This window comes from Scyliorhinus torazame, chromosome 24 (genome assembly GCF_047496885.1).
Source record: "Scyliorhinus torazame isolate Kashiwa2021f chromosome 24, sScyTor2.1, whole genome shotgun sequence".
Classification (NCBI taxonomy): Eukaryota; Metazoa; Chordata; class Chondrichthyes; order Carcharhiniformes; family Scyliorhinidae; genus Scyliorhinus; species Scyliorhinus torazame.
Window position 1 is genome coordinate 32,352,762 of NC_092730.1, and position 16,225 is coordinate 32,368,986.

General features: G+C 47.6%; 2 non-coding genes across 2 annotated transcripts; both read right to left on the reverse strand.

Annotated features, from left to right (window-relative positions):
* Positions 1-14,290: 14,290 nt before the first annotated feature.
* trnas-gcu (transfer RNA serine (anticodon GCU)) lies at positions 14,291-14,372 on the reverse strand. The gene has a single exon. It is a non-coding gene; the product is annotated as a tRNA-Ser (tRNA).
* Positions 14,373-15,646: 1,274 nt separating this feature from the next.
* Positions 15,647-15,728, reverse strand: trnaa-ugc (transfer RNA alanine (anticodon UGC)). Its single transcript has one exon. It is a non-coding gene; the product is annotated as a tRNA-Ala (tRNA).
* Between the last annotated feature and the right edge of the window lie 497 nt (positions 15,729-16,225).

Consider the following 16,225-nt stretch of genomic DNA (forward strand, 5'->3'; position numbering starts at 1 on the left):
CGAGAAGGTGATGAGTTTTCTTCTGTGACGTCATTCTGATGGGATAGTGAAAAGTGACTGGAGCCACATTTACAGAAGGGGTTCGACTGGAATGTCTGTCGCTCTTTTCACCACAGGACGGCCCAAACATTTACAGACAATAAAGTACGTTTACAGTGCACAGGTTAATGTCCAACAGTTTTTTTTCAAATCACCACAGAACATAGAACATTACAGCGCAGTACAGGTCCTTCAACCCTCGATGTTGCGCCGACCTGTGAAACCACTCTAAAGCCCATCTACACTATTCTCTTATCATCCATATGTCTATCCAATGACCATTTGAATGCCCTTCGTGTTGGCGAGTCCACTGCTGTTGCAGGCAGGGCATTCCACGCCCTTACTACTCTCTGAGTAAAGAACCTACCTCTGACATCTGTCCTATATCGATCGCCCTTCACTTTAAGGCTACGTCCCCTCGTGCTAGACATCACCATCTGAGGAAAAAGGCTCTCACTGTCCACCCTATCCAATCCTCTGATCATCTTGTATGCCTCAATTAAGTCATCTCTTAACCTTCTTATCTCTAACGAAAACAGCTTCAAGTCCCTCAGCCTTTCCTCATAAGATTTTCCCTCCATACCAGGCAACATTCTGGTAAATCGCCTCTGCACCCTTTCCAATGCTTCCACATCCTTCCTATAATGCGGCGACCAGAATTGCATGCAATACTCCAAATGCGGCCGCACCAGAGTTTTGTACAGCTTCAACATGACCTCATGGCTCCGAAACTCAATCCCTCTACAAATAAAAGCTAACACACCTAACGCCTTCTTAACAACCCTCTCAACCTGGGTGGCAACTTTCAGGGATCTATGTACATGGACACAGATATCCCTCTGCTCATCCACACTGCCAAGAATCTTACCATTAGTCCAGTACTCTGTCTCCCTGTTATTCCTTCCAAAATTAATCACCTCACACTTTTCTGCATTAAACTCCATTTGCCACCTGTCAGCCCAGCGCTGCAGCTTATCTATGTCCCTCTGGAACTTGTAACATCCTTCCGCACTGTCCACAACTCCACCGACTTTAGTGTAATCTGCAAATTTACTCTCCCATCCTTATACGTCCTCTTCCAGGTCATTTATAAAAATGACAAACAGCAGTGGCCCCAAATGGTTCCCTACCGGGCAGAATGAGAGCATTCGGTCCAAAAAGTCTGCACCAAACCTCCGACGGAGCACCACAGCTCGGCCCTATCCATGCCCTACCCCCAAAGCTCTAACTAATGTTTGGAAAATAAGGGTCAATTAAACATGGCCCATCCACTTAACCTGCAGATAGTTGGACTGTGGGAGAAATCCGGTGCAGTACCGAGGTCCAACTGCCTGATCGCTTCCCATTCTACTCATCCTTCAGCCTCTGATTTGAGCAATAAAGTAATATCCAGGAATTTTACTCATTACTTGTCTGCAGGACAGAGCTCCAGGCACAGCTTTTCTGTGGTCTTCTCACAGACAAGTCCACTCTTCACTTTTTCACAAGGAAAATCCAGGTGATCTGTTGCATAGCGGAAGATAGCTTCGATCCATTGACTTCTGGATCATGCGATCAGTCCGCTCCGCTGCGCTATTCTGCTCAGGACCAAGTTGCTACAGTCGGTACTGCTGTACGGTAGCCAGGCAACAAAGACAAGACATACCTGTTGCCGAAGCAGTGGCACCCATGTGAAACTCCAGTGAAAGCACGACTGGATTATACTTCGTGTGAGTGTAAATGATTCACTCTGTATCAGTCATTCTCTGGTTCAATATATCTGTGTAATATTCAGACTGTTTTTGCATTTCCCGCTGCTGTGTGAAGGTTGGATCACTTGCTAATTGTGTCGGTGTCGGTCGGTTTCTTCAAACCAGCCCCTCCACCCGCCCACCAAGGTCTCAGGTAGTTTAAGTGTTTCTCTGGAATTCGCAAGAAGAGGATCACAGTGTCTGTGAGGGCATATAAGGGTTTAATCCACACTCACATACAGACTGATAATGAGGGACTGACACACAAACACACACACACACATCCCGCCACGGCAGATGGTGAAATATGAAATCAATAAAAATATCTGGAATTAAAAGTTTGATGACCATGAACCGATTGTCCGAAAGCCCAACTGGTTAACGGATGTCCTCTAGGCAGAGAAATCTTACCTGGTCTGGCTGTACATGTGCCACCAAGCCGCTCAGTTCACGGCAATTTGTGATGGGCAATAATTTCTGGCCAAGCCATAAATGAATTTAAAAGTTCGGAAATGCAGAACGAGGAGATACAGAAACTCGTTTCCAGTACCAGAGATTGACATATACAAAATTAATTCCAAACTAATTTACAGTCCGGAATCTGGCAATCAGAATAAATCGCTTGTACATGCACGGTTCCACCGACACAATTAGCAAGTGATCCAACCTTCACACAGCAGCGGGAAATGCAAAAACAGTCTGAATATTACACAGATATATTGAACCAGAGAATGACTGATACAGAGTGAATCATTTACACTCACACGAAGTATAATCCAGTCGTGCTTTCACTGGAGTTTCACATGGGTGCCACTGCTTCGGCAACAGGTATGTCTTGTCTTTGTTGCCTGGCTACCGTACAGCAGTAACGACTGTAGCAACTTGGTCCTGAGCAGAATAGCGCAGCGGAGCGGACTGATCGCATGATCCAGAAGTCAATGGGTCGAAGCTATCTTCCGCTATGCAACAGATCACCTGGATTTTCCTTGTGGTAAATGTTTATCAGACTCCCCTCAATCGACTAACAATCTCCAGAGTCATTTTTATTAACAAATTGACGCGAGCAGTAAGTGCTTCAAAAGCACACCCGCCGAGGATTTCCCCTTTCTCTCAGCCCATTTCAGGCCATACTCAGAATTACATGGAGCATGGAGTGCCGCAGGAGGCCACTCGGCTGATCGAATCTGCACCCACCCACTTCCACCCTGCCCCCGTAATCCAACAGCCCGTCCTAACCTTTTTGGACACGAAGGGCAATTTATCATGGACAATCCATCTCACCTGCATGTCTTTGGACTGTGGGTGTAAACCGGAGCACCTGGACGAAACCAACGCAGACAGGGGGGGACGTGCAGACTCCGCACAGACAGTGACCCAGCAGGGAATCGAACCTGGGACCCTGGCGCTGCGAAGCCACAGTGCTTGTGCTACCTTGCACCCTAAGGCTATTGGCCAAGTGCTGGGACATTGGATTCGGTCGCCAGGTCACGTGTTTTTCATGCGTCGGTGTGGATTCGATGAGCCAAAGAGCCTCTTCTGCATGTATAATTCTGTGATTCAGTGACATCGAGAAGGAGAAGAGGGTCAGCACAGCGGAAACAGCATCACTTTAAATACACAGTTAATAAGTATTTGACGACTTCCGGGTGCGGCGATGACCAGCTAAGTCGCACGTTTCGGCAGCTCCCGGTGGAACGGACTTTTGGGCTCTTGAAAGGAGCCCCAACGGCAATTTTAACGGCTAAAAACACCGTGCGGTAAACCAGAAGGGAATTCCCCCTGGACACGGATGGAAAAAGGAGAGGAAAGTGGCCGGATTGCAGCGGATCCTTTGGAACAACGGCAAGGAAGGCAAGCAGAAACCAAGATGGCGTCGGAAGGTGGCAGTTTCATATGGGGCCCTGAACAACAAGAGTTTTTGAAACGCTGCGTGGAGGAGATAAAAAAGGAAATGAAGAAAGAGTTGTTGGCCCCGATATTACAGGCGATTGAAGGGCTGAAAGAGGAACAAAAGACCCAGGAGCAGGAGCTTCGGGTCGTGAAGGCGAAAGCAGCAGAGAATGAAAACGATATACAGGGCCTGGTGGTGAAGTCGGAGATACAGGAGGCACACCAGAAACGATCTGTGGAGAGATTGGAGGCACTGGAAAACAACGCAAGGAGGAACAACTTGAGGATTCTTGGCCTTCCTGAAGGTGTGGAGGGGGCGGACGTCGGGGCATATGTGAGCACGATGCTGCACTCGTTAATGGGAGTGGAGGCCCCGACGGGTCCGTTGGAGGTGGAGGGAGCATACCGAGTTATGGTGCGAGGATCGAGAGCAGGAGAAGCTCCCAGAGCCATAGTGGTGAGATTTCTCCGTTTTAAGGATAGAGAAATGGTCCTTAGATGGGCGAAGAAAACCCGGTGTAGTAAATGGGAGAACGCGGTGATCCGCGTCTATCAAGATTGGAGTGCGGAGGTGGCGAGAAGGAGGGCGAGCTTTAATCGGGCCAAAGCGGTACTTCACAAAAAAAAGATAAAATTTGGAATGCTGCAACCGGCAAGACTGTGGGTCACATATCAAGGGAGGCACCACTACTTTGAGACGGCGGATGAAGCGTGGACTTTTATTGTAGAAGAAAAATTGGAATGATTGGACTACGAAAATGAACGTTTGGACAAAGTGGTGGGACGAGTGGGGGGGGGGGGGGCGAAGAGGGATTGTATGATTAATCCTGCGGTATGGTAACTTTTCTTTCTCCCACAGGTGGTGATGGGGGAGGTGGGGAGGGAGAGGAGATGGGGCGTTGGCCATGGGAGGCGGGGCCGAGGGAGAGGCGCGGGCTTGGTTCCCGCGCTATGATAATTATGGCGGGAATAGAGAAGCAGGAAGGAGGGGGCGCCGTACGGGGCGAGCCGTGATCACGGGGGGAAGCCGAGGTCAGCCAGAGTTTGCTGACTTCTGGGAGCAACATGGGGGGAGTAATTACGCTAGCGGGGGGTCTAGCGGGGGGGGGGGGGGGGAGGGGGGAATTACTGGGTTGCTGCTGCTGGGGAAAGGGGGGAGTGGGTACGGGAAAGGATGGGCGGGGGGGCACCGTCTGGGAGAAATACAGCTGCGTGGGAACTGGGCGAGAAGCTGGGAAAAGATGATGGCTAACCGGCAAGGGGGGGGGGGGGGTGGGAAGCCCCCCAACTCGGCTGATCACGTGGAACGTGAGGGGGCTTAACGGGCCGATAAAGAGGGCACGAGTACTCGCACACCTTAAGAAACTTAAAGCAGATGTGGTCATGTTACAGGAAACGCACCTGAAACTGATAGATCAGGTTAGGTTGCGCAAAGGATGGGTAGGGCAGGTGTTCCATTCGGGGCTGGATGCGAAAAACAGGGGGGTGGCTATATTAGTGGGGAAGCGGGTAATGTTCGAGGCAAAGACTATAGTGGCGGATAACGGGGGCAGATACGTGATGGTGAGTGGCAAATTACAGGGAGAGATGGTGGTGTTGGTAAACGTGTATGCCCCGAATTGGGATGATGCCAATTTTATGAGGCGAATGCTAGGACGCATCCCAGACCTAGAGACCGGAAAGCTGATAATGGGGGGAGACTTCAACACGGTGTTGGAACCAAGGCTGGATAGGTCGAAGTCCAGGACTGGTAGGAGGCCGGCAGCAGCCAAGGTGCTTAAGGATTTTATGGAGCAGATGGGAGGGGTGGACCCGTGGAGATTCAGTAGACCTAGGAGTAAGGAGTTCTCGTTTTTCTCCTATGTCCATAAAGTCTATTCACGCATAGACTTTTTTGTGTTGGGTAGGGCATTGATCCCGAGGGTGAGGGGAACAAAATATACGGCTATAGCCATTTCGGATCATGCCCCACACTGGGTAGACTTGGAGATAGGGGAGGAAACAAGAGGGCGTCCACCCTGGAGAATGGACATGGGACTAATGGCGGATGAGGGGGTGTGCTTAAGGGTGAGGGGATGAAATAGGGGGGGTGAGAGACGAAGATGGAGAGACGGAGCGGGGAGCGGAGAGAGTGAATGAAGTGTTCAAGACATTTTATAAAAAATTGTATGAAGCTCAACCCCCGGATGGGAGGGAGAGAATGATGGAGTTTTTGGATCGGCTGGAAATTCCCAAGGTGGAAGAGCAGGAAAGGATGGGATTGGGAGCACAGATCACGGTAGAAGAAGTGGTGAAAGGAATTAGGAACATGCAGACGGGAAAGGCCCCAGTACCGGACGGATTCCCAGTTGAATTTTACAGAAAATATTTGGACTTGCTCGTCCCGCTACTGACGAGGACCTTTAACGAGGCAAAGGAAAGGGGACAACTGCCCCGACTATGTCAGAAGCAACGATATCGCTTCTTTTAAAGAAGGAAAAGGATCCGCTACAATGCGGGTCCTACAGACCAATCTCCCTCCTCAATGTAGATGCCAAGGTCCTGGCCAAGGTAATGGCAATGAGAATAGAGGAATGTGTTCCGGGGGTGGTTCATGAGGACCACACTGGGTTTGTGAAGGGGAGACAGCTGAACACGAACATACGGAGGTTGTTAGGGGTAATGATGATGGCCCCACCAGAGGGTGAAACGGAGATAGTAGTGGCGATGGATGCCGAGAAAGCATTTGATAGAGTGGAGTGGGATTATCTGTGGGAGGTGTTGAGGAGATTTGGGTTCGGAGAGGGGTATGTTAGATGGGTGCAGCTGTTGTATAGGGCCCCAGTGGCGAGTGTGGTCACGAATGGACGGGGATCGGCATATTTTCGGCTCCATCGAGGGACAAGGCAGGGATGTCCTCTGTCCCCATTACTGTTTGCACTGGCGATTGAGCCCCTGGCGATAGCGCTGAGAGGTTCCAAGAGATGGAGGGGAATACTTAGGGGAGGAGAAGAACACCGGGTATCTTTATATGCGGATGATCTGTTACTATATGTGGCGGATCCAGCGGAGGGGATGCCAGAAATAATGCGGATACTTGGGGAGTTTGGGGATTTTTCAGGGTATAAATTGAACATGGGGAAGAGTGAGCTGTTTGTGGTGCATCCAGGGGAGCAGAGTAGAGAAATAGAAGACCTACCGTTGAGGAAGGTAACAAGAGACTTTCGTTACCTGGGGATCCAGATAGCTAAGAATTGGGGCACATTGCACAGGCTAAATTTGACGCGGTTGGTGGAACAGATGGAGGAAGATTTCAAGAGATGGGATATGGTAGCATTGTCAATGGCAGGGAGGGTGCAGGCGGTTAAGATGGTGGTCCTCCCGAGATTCCTCTTTGTGTTTCAGTGTCTCCCGGTGGTGATCACAAAGGCTTTTTTCAAAAGGATAGAAAAGAGTATCATGGGTTTTGTTTGGGCCGGGAAGACTCCGAGAGTGAGGAAGGGATTCTTACAGTGTAGTAGGGATAGGGGGGGCTGGCACTACCGAGCCTAAGTGAGTATTATTGGGCCGCTAATATTTCAATGGTGAGTAAGTGGATGGGAGAGGAGGAAGGAGCGGCGTGGAAGAGATTAGAGAGGGCGTCCTGTAGGGGGACCAGCCTGCAGGCTATGGTGACAGCCCCATTGCCGTTCTCACCAAGGAACTATACCACGAGTCCGGTGGTGGTAGCTACACTGAAGATTTGGGGACAGTGGAGATGACATAGGGGAAAGACCGGAGCACTGGGGGGGTCCCCGATAAGAAACAACCATAGGTTTGCCCCGGGGGGAATGGATGGGGGATATGGAATGTGGCAAAGAGCAGGTATAACGCAATTGAAAGATCTATTTGTGGATGGGAAGTTTGCGAGTCTGGGAGCGCTGACCGAGAAATATGGGTTGCCCCAAGGGAATGCATTCAGGTACATGCAATTGAGGGCTTTTGCGAGGCAACAGGTGAGGGAATTCCCGCAGCTCCCGACACAAGAGGTGCAGGACAGAGTCATCTCAAAGAAATGGGTGGGGGACGGTAAGGTGTCGGATATATATAGGGAAATGAGAGACGAAGGGGAGACTATGATGGACGAACTAAAAGGGAAATGGGAAGAAGAGCTAGGGGAGGAGATTGAGGAGGGGATGTGGGTAGATGCCCTAAACAGGGTAAACTCGTCGTCCTCGTGCGCCAGGCTAAGCCTGATTTAGTTTAAGGTATTACACAGGGCACATATGACTGGAACACGGCTCAGTAAATTTTTTGGGGTGGAGGATAGGTGTGCGAGGTGCTCGAGAAGCCCAGCGAATCATACCCATATGTTTTGGTCATGCCCGGCACTACAGGGGTTTTGGATGGGGGTGACAAAGGTGCTTTCGAAAGTAGTAGGAGTCCGGGTCGAACCAAGCTGGGGGTTGGCTATATTTGGGGTTGCACAAGAGCCGGGAGTGCAGGAGGCGAAAGAGGCCGATGTTTTGGCCTTTGCGTCCCTAGTAGCCCGGCGCAGAATATTGCTAATGTGGAAAGAAGCCAAGCCTCCGGGGGTGGAGACCTGGATAAATGATATGGCGGGGTTCATAAAGTGAGAGCGGATTAAGTTCGTGCAAAGGGGGTCGGCTCAAGGGTTTACTAGGCGGTGGCAACCGTTCGTCGAATATCTTGCGGAAAGATAGATGGGGGAGAACAAAGAAGGCAGCAGCAGCGGCCCAGGACTTGGGGGGTGGGGGGGGGGGGGGGAGGGATGGGGGGGGGGGATGGGGGGGGGTGTGGCCTGAGACAAGGCAGTTGCCAATTAGGGCTAGTTTTTTTTTTCTTGTTATTTAATATTTATTTATTTGTTGTTGTTTTTGTTTAAATTAAAAAAGGTCATTATTATCTGTATTGTTACAATGTTGTGTAAAGGATGCACAATGTACTGTGTTGGTTGACCAAAAATTTTCAATAAAATATTATTTAAAAAAAATAAAAAATAAGTATTTGACAAATATGATCGTTCCTCTCAATCACTGGTTTAAATTTGGAAATAAATCTCCAAGTTCACCATGAGCAATTTTCGTATCTTGAGGTTTACATGAGAAACATATATTAAATCATTCTGTGGGTGTTTCTGGTTGATGAACTGATGATGCTCGGAGTTCCCAGCGTTTACTCATTGATCCTTATAACAGTTCATCCAGTTTTAATTTTGACTTGTTCTCGGGCAGAGGATAGTAACACATGTCAGTGAGCATCCACATTTATGGATGATGCCTCAAAACCCTTCACGGCTCACGGAGTGAAGAATATTATCGACATGGAAAATGACCAAGTTTGGCAGCTGGAGCTCCCCTTGTATTTTCTGCGATCTGGGTGACAGCGGATCATGAAAACTGAAAAAGCGTTGCAGCCGTTGGCCGCGCGGCCGAATGGATAAGGCGTCTGACTTCGATGATGTCAGAAGGTTGCAAATTCAAGTCTTGCCGCGGTTGCTTTGTACCGAAATCCAGTCCACCTTGCTGAGGTTTTTCCTCGTCAGCTCAAAGTTCCGCCTTTCCTTCCAAACATTGCAGGGCTTTTCTCAGAATGTATTTCCTTGTTATTTTGTGCATTCAATTCTCTTTACTCGTCGTACTTTGTTTGGCTCCGAACTAATCCACAATATATGTTTCACCCGGATAAAGTATTGATGCTGCCAACTAGAACAAAATGCTTTGTCTCAATCGATTTAATAAAATCCTGTGGAGGGAATTCCTTTCTCCTCAGGAATGAGCTGAATTACCTGTTTGTTTGTTCACGGGGGTGAAAGCTTATGTCACCGCTTATCATCGTTGTTGCTTTTTGATTGTTATTTCACATGCAGCTGTTATTTTTTTAATAGTTTTAAATCCTGCTCTCGTGGCAGCGGCCTGTGGAGCAGGTGGCTGTGGCCCCAGCAGAATATTCAATCCCCAACTCATTGGTAAAGGTTTCACATGCACATTTCTCCCTAAAATTTTCGAGATTGCCAAACATGATTGTATTTTTTCATCTGTTCTTTGGTTTGTCAAGTGAAACACGTGTCTGTTGAGTTTTATATTCTTCACCGGACGGCAAATATTTTCTTGCTTTATTTCAATTACTTCTGGGGTCCACTTCCTCCGCCTCCATTTGAAAAACAAACCACCCAAACTTCTGGCTGCCATCGGAACCCGCTAAGTTTAGTAATGTGACAACTTGTATCTTTATTGACTTGTCAGAGACACCACAGTAAATACGCCACTCCTGCACGAACTGCACCTAACTGTACGCAATGTGGTGGTCAGACACAAGTGAGTCATGTGGGGAAGTCCTTGTGCCGTACATCCCACTCCTGACACCATGGAGATCAGCTAATTCCTCAAAGACTGGCGACCAAGGTCTTGTAAGAAACAACAATGAGCGGCAGGAGCCCAGTGGTTAGCACTGTTGCTCCACAGCGCCAGGGTCCCAGATTTGATTCCCCGCTGGGTCACTGTCTGTGCGGAGTCTGCACGTTCTCTCCGTGTTTGCGTGGGTTTCCTCCGGGTGCTCAGGTTCCATCCCACAAGCCCAGAAATATGTGCTTTTAGGTGAATTGGACATTCAGAATTGTCCTTTAGTGAACCCGAACAGGCGCTGGAGTGTGGCGACTAGTGGTTATTCGCACTAACATTATAACAGTGCTAATGTAGGCATGCTTGTGGCACTAAAGAAAAGGGCAGCACAGTGGCGCAGTGGGTTAGTTCTGTTGCCTCAGGGCGCCGAGATCCCAGGTTCGATCCCGGCTCTGGGATCCCGTCTGCGTGGAATTTTCACAACCTAAAGTGGTGCAGGGTAGGTGGATTGGACATGCTGAATTGACCCTTAATATAAAAAAATATAATTGGGTACTCTAAATTTCAAAAAAGGAAAAGTGGCTGAAAGCGAGTTGTGCAACAAGGCAACGATGTATTCATAACCCGTTTGAATTGCATTGAAAAAACATCAACTTAATAATCATCTTTATCAGTGTCGTAATTCCGATTCCGTGATGATGCTGTGAAAATCCCCTAGTCGTCACACTCCGGCGCCTGTTCGGGATAACTGAGGGGAATTCAGAATGTCCAATTTGCCTAACAAGTACATCTTTTGGGAGGAAACCGAAGCAGCCAGAGGAACCCCACGCAGACACGGGGAGAACGTGCAGACCCGGCACAGTCAGGGAATCGAGCCCAGGTCCCTGGCACTGTGCAGGAACAGTGCCAGTCAATGTGGTACAGTGCCGCCCAACATGGCTTTTAGCGGTTAACATTATTGTAAAATACCAATTAATCATTATTAAAGCCCCAGACATCTGCTTTCTGACTGAGCGAACCTGCTCATCCCGGTCTGTCAGAAAATGTAAGGCTCCCATTCCAGCCATATTGTTGCAAAACAATCTAATCTCTGATTTAATCCATTATCCCGGTTCATTGCTTGTGTATTCGTTTTATAAATACAGAGGGGGTGACATAGCCTGGTGAAGGATTATGGTAAAGTGGTGTCTGTCCGAACATTTGCCACAGGTTCAGTTCCTGGCTATCACAGTGGTGAATTATTGAATTAGATATCGCAGGTCAGGACAGAAAATGAGGGGACAGTCCTCAAATAAAATTCATAAAATATTCTCATCATCTAATTTAATCTATCCAGCTACCATTTGTTTTCCGTAGAAACTTTAGTAAACAATAGTAAATAGAAAATTGAAACATTAGTAAAAGGGTGGGTTAATCGGGTCAAAAAATGACACAATCAAAGTTCAATTTACAAACTGTGTTATGGATACTCCTGGGGCCAGATGAAATTAGCAACTAAATTATTTACATAATAAACAATAATAAAACATATATGATCCGTGGCTCTATGGAGCAAGTAATACAGTGTAGGACTTGTATTTCGTGTTCTGCTGAGACGTTCTGACGTTATTGGTACGAATTCCGCCAGAGTCGGCTTTTTAAAATAAATTTAGAGTACCCAATTCACTTTTTCCAATTAAGGGGCAATTCAGCGTCGCCAATCCACCTAGCTTACGCATTTATTTTGGGTTGTGGGGGCGAAACACACGCAGTCACGGGGAGAATGTGCAAACTCCACATGGACAGTGACATAAAGCCGCGATCGAACCTGGGACGCGTGGTTAGCGCGTGAGACCACAGTGCTAACCACTGCGCAAGCGTGCTGCCCAGTGGAGTCGGCTTTTGGGTGGGACCCAGGCACAGTGGTTAGCACTGCTGCATCACAGAGCCAGGGATCCGGGTTCAATTCCAGCATTGGGTGACTGTGTGCGGAGTTTGCACGTTCTCGCCATGTCTGAGTGGGTGTTCTCTGGGTACCCTGGTTTCCTGTCACAGTTCCCTCCGCTGACTCAATTCCTGAGATTGACTGGCCCGGCTAAATTGCCTCAGGTGAGGTTCCAGGGGGAGGTTAGGGTTTTGGACCAAGGTACAGTCCTCATTCCGAGGGTCAGTGCCGATTCGAAGACCTGTGTTACCCCGGAATTGAACCCGGGTCCCTGTCTCTGTGAGGCAGCAGTGCTAACCCCTGTGCCACGGTGCCGCCCAAGAGCAGACTCTTGTGGAATTCGAACCGATAACGTCAGAATCCACTGGAGGGACTGTAGATTACTGAATAATGGTGAAATACACAGGATCAGGACAAGGTTCGGTCTCAGGCCGGAGTAAGAGTCCTATGTCAGAACACACAGAACATCGGAATTCAATTGCATAAATATATTTATTGCGGACTCGGCAATTCTTCTGGCTGAGCGGGAGCCGTGCGACAAGGACACTTTCATTCAGGAGCATATTAAATTGGAGTAAAATAACAGAAGCTTAGTACGACTTTTTTACATGATGTGGAGATGCCGGCGTTGGACTGGGGTGAGCACAGTACGAAGTCTTACAACACCAGGTTAAAGTCCAACAGGTTTGTTTCGATTCAAAACAAACCTGTTGGACTTTAACCTGGTGTTGTAAGACTTCGTACTGGACTTTTTTACAAACAGTTTATCAAACAAATGCCAGGTACCAAAAGGACTCAGGCAGTGAGCGGCGGTGGTACAGTGGTGAGCATAGCTGCCTTCTAAGCAGTTCAACCGAGATTGAATGCCGGCCATCGCAGTAAAAATGTAATCGTAAGCTTTTGCGCGACATTGTGGGTTTCAAAGTGAAGAAGAGAAACAGTTTGTAACTGTGGCGTTTTACGCTGATATCTACTTGAGGTGTATAAACTGCAAAACGGTCAGGATCAAGTATATGTGGAGATAATGCTTCCTCTTTTGCGGCATTCTCAAACCAGAGTTCTTAAGCTTAGAGTAAGAGATCGCAAATTTAAAAAACATTTGAGGAAAAACTACTTGTCCCATCGCAGTAATAGTTGTAACGGATGTTTTTGCGCGACATTGTGAGTTTCAAACTGAGGAAGACTGGCCAACAGTTTCTCATTCAGAATTGATGCGCAATTCTGTAATTGAGGTGTATAAGATGTCAAACGGTATGGATAAAGTAAACGTGGAGTTGGTGCTTCCTCTTGTGGGGCATTCTAAATTGCGAGGTCAGAATCTTACAATAAGAGATCTCAAATTTAAAAAAGATTTGAGGAAAAATATACTTTTCCCAAAGGCTTGTGATTCTGTGGAATTCGCTACCCCAGAGTGCTGTGGATGCAGGGACAGTGAATAAATTTAAGGAAGAGTTAGAGAGATTTTTATTGGTATTGAGTGGAAGGGTTATGGAGAACGGGTGGAGTTGAGGCCAGTATGGGATCAGCCAAGATCTCATGGAAGGTGTTAGGCTCAGGAGGCTAAATACCTCCCGCTCCTAGGTCATGTGTTATAGTGAGGACGTATTCTAGCTGAGATCAAACACCCTCTTCATCTGTAACATTGTAGGTAGCAGATGAAGAATACATCAGCCATGATAGAATGGCAGGGTAGACTCGATGGGTCTAATGGCTTAATTCTGCTCCTATATTTTATGAACTTATCTTTTGCGCGACGTCGTGAGTTTCAAACTGAGGAGAAGGAACATTTTCCAACTCAGAATTTATGCGCAATTAGGGCAGGGAGTGAAAATTAACTTTCTCAGCTTTTTATTATTTGGCTTCACCATGGACAGTGTTCGACTATTCACCGCCCGCCAAGCCCTTTAACAAAAGCTAAAAATCACAGCCTTTTTCTATATCCTCATGAAGTGGACGAAACAGAGATACAACAGACACGTTACAGACAAGAATGGGATTTGAATCCACGTGTGCAGAGTACAATGGAGTATTGTGCATCACCTTAACCATGTGGTACAACCCCTTTACTTCATGGAACTTTAATATCTGATCTTGTCACAGACAAGTAGCCGAAGCACCCCACCAATGTACAATCAGGAGGACGTTCATCCACGAGAGGTGGCAGAAGTTAATAATGGGAGAAGTGAACCCGGTAACCTCGACTGCACAGTGGGGAGCCGAAGAAGACGTGGTGGCAATGTGGGGTTAAGCCCCAAACACGTCTGCCTCCGTTCGTCCCTCCTCTAACCCAACTCGATGCAACTGGCTTGACAACTTTGTCACAGCAGTGATTGCAGATCCATCGTGGAAAAATGAGTCCAACTTCCGAGAAACAGTGAACGAAAAATCGACGAGGATGGGATTCGAACCCACGTGTGCAGAGCACAATGGATTAGCAGTCCATCGCCTTAACCACTCGGCCACCTCGTCGCACAAGTTTTCGCATCAATACGTTTCAATTCGCTTTGCATCCATGAACTGATGGAAATTATCTGCCTCTTTCTATTCAACCCCGTGTTCAACGGGGGAAGCGCAGCGATGGTGGTACAGTGGTGAGCATCGCTGCATTTAAAACCGTTGATTCCGGTTCGATTCGCGGCCATCGCAGTAATAGTTGAATCGGATATTTTTGCGCGACATCCTGAGTTTCAAACTGAGGAAGACTGTTTCTCACTCAGAATTTATGCGCAATTCATAGAATCATAGAAGTTTACAGCATGGAAACAGGCCCTTCGGCCCAACCAGTCCATGCCGCCCAGTTTTTACCATTAAGCTAGTCTAAGTTAACTAAGTGAGGTGTATAAGATGCGAAAAGGTGTAGATATAGTAGACGTGGAGCTGATGTTATCTGTTGTGGGGCAGTCTAAAACGAGAGGTCATCATCTTAGAATATGAGGAGGCAAATTTAAAAAAGATTTAAAGAAAAACTACTTCTCGCAAAGGGTTGTAATTCTGTGGAATTCACTTCCTCAGAGTGTGGTGGATGCAGGGACAGTGAGAAAGTTAAGGAGGACTTAGAGAGACTTTTATTGGTAATGAGTTGAAGGGTTCTGGAGAACGGGCAGGACGGTGCAGTTGAGGCCATTATGTTTGATCAGGCAAGATCACATGGAAGGTTTTACGCCCAGAGTGAGAGTCAGACTGCAGTCACCTCGTTCTCTCTCAATCCCTTTATCCCAGAACCACCTCACAACCAGGAATGGAACTTCTCACAGAGCCAAGAAAGGAATAGTTTGTCGATTCTTCCACTGATTCAGGCCCGTCCATCGCCAGGACGTATTCGTCCAAAAGTGTTGGGATGAGACGGGGCTGAGTTTCACTGTGTATCCAATCAGTCCCCGGAGAAGAACAAAAACAGTGAGTGAGGGAGAGGGAAAGAAACAACGAAACAGATAGAGAGACAAAATCTGTTCCATTTCTGCCACGATCTTTTTACACAGAAATCCGTTCACCTGAATGAAAGCAAACCACGTTTCCATTCGCTGCCGTTGCTGCTTCTCCTTCCAAACGTTGCAGGAAACCTTATTATTTATTGATTGTTGTTTTGAGTGCGAGCTTCTTTCTGTTTCGTTCAGTTTCCAAAAAGAATGTTAAATATCTGACTGAACTCGATATAGGTTCATACCTTTCATTTACAAACATCCCGGTTCAGTCTCGAGTCAGCGGCTTGCGCGGGGAGGTCAGCAAACATTTCGAATCACAGTCGCTGCGAGCAGGGCTCGGACCCGCGCGGGTAAACCCCATTGCATTGCATGTCCAACGCCTTAACCACTCGGCCATCGCAGCTGTGTCTAGTGTGTCATTTATTAGTGATTTGGTCGATAGAATACATTCTAAAACCAGCCTGGAATCAGTCCAGGAAGTTATCGCATTCAAACGATCAACAGAGCTTTGGGGTTTATGTGAGGAGGGGTTGAATCTTCGTGGCAAATGACCATTGGATTTGGAGAGAAGCCTTGAGAGACTCGAAATTTTCAGCTCCCTAAATGCACAATTCCACTGATTAAATAGTTTGTGTAACAGCATCAGTTACATTGGAAACATATTAGAAATTCTGGAAGAAAATTAAAATGATGAAATCTAGAAATTACAGCACAGAAGGAGACCTGTGCAGGCCGAACGGTCACATGATGACCTGGTGACGCAACTAAAATGGTCACGTGTCGGGATTCCGGCAGTTCCCCGGATCGCGGTCAGAGCACAAGCCAGGTGGAGCTGCTCAATTATTAAGTCAGTTATTTTTTATTACATGTCCTTGGTCGCCAGTCATTGAGAGACCAGCA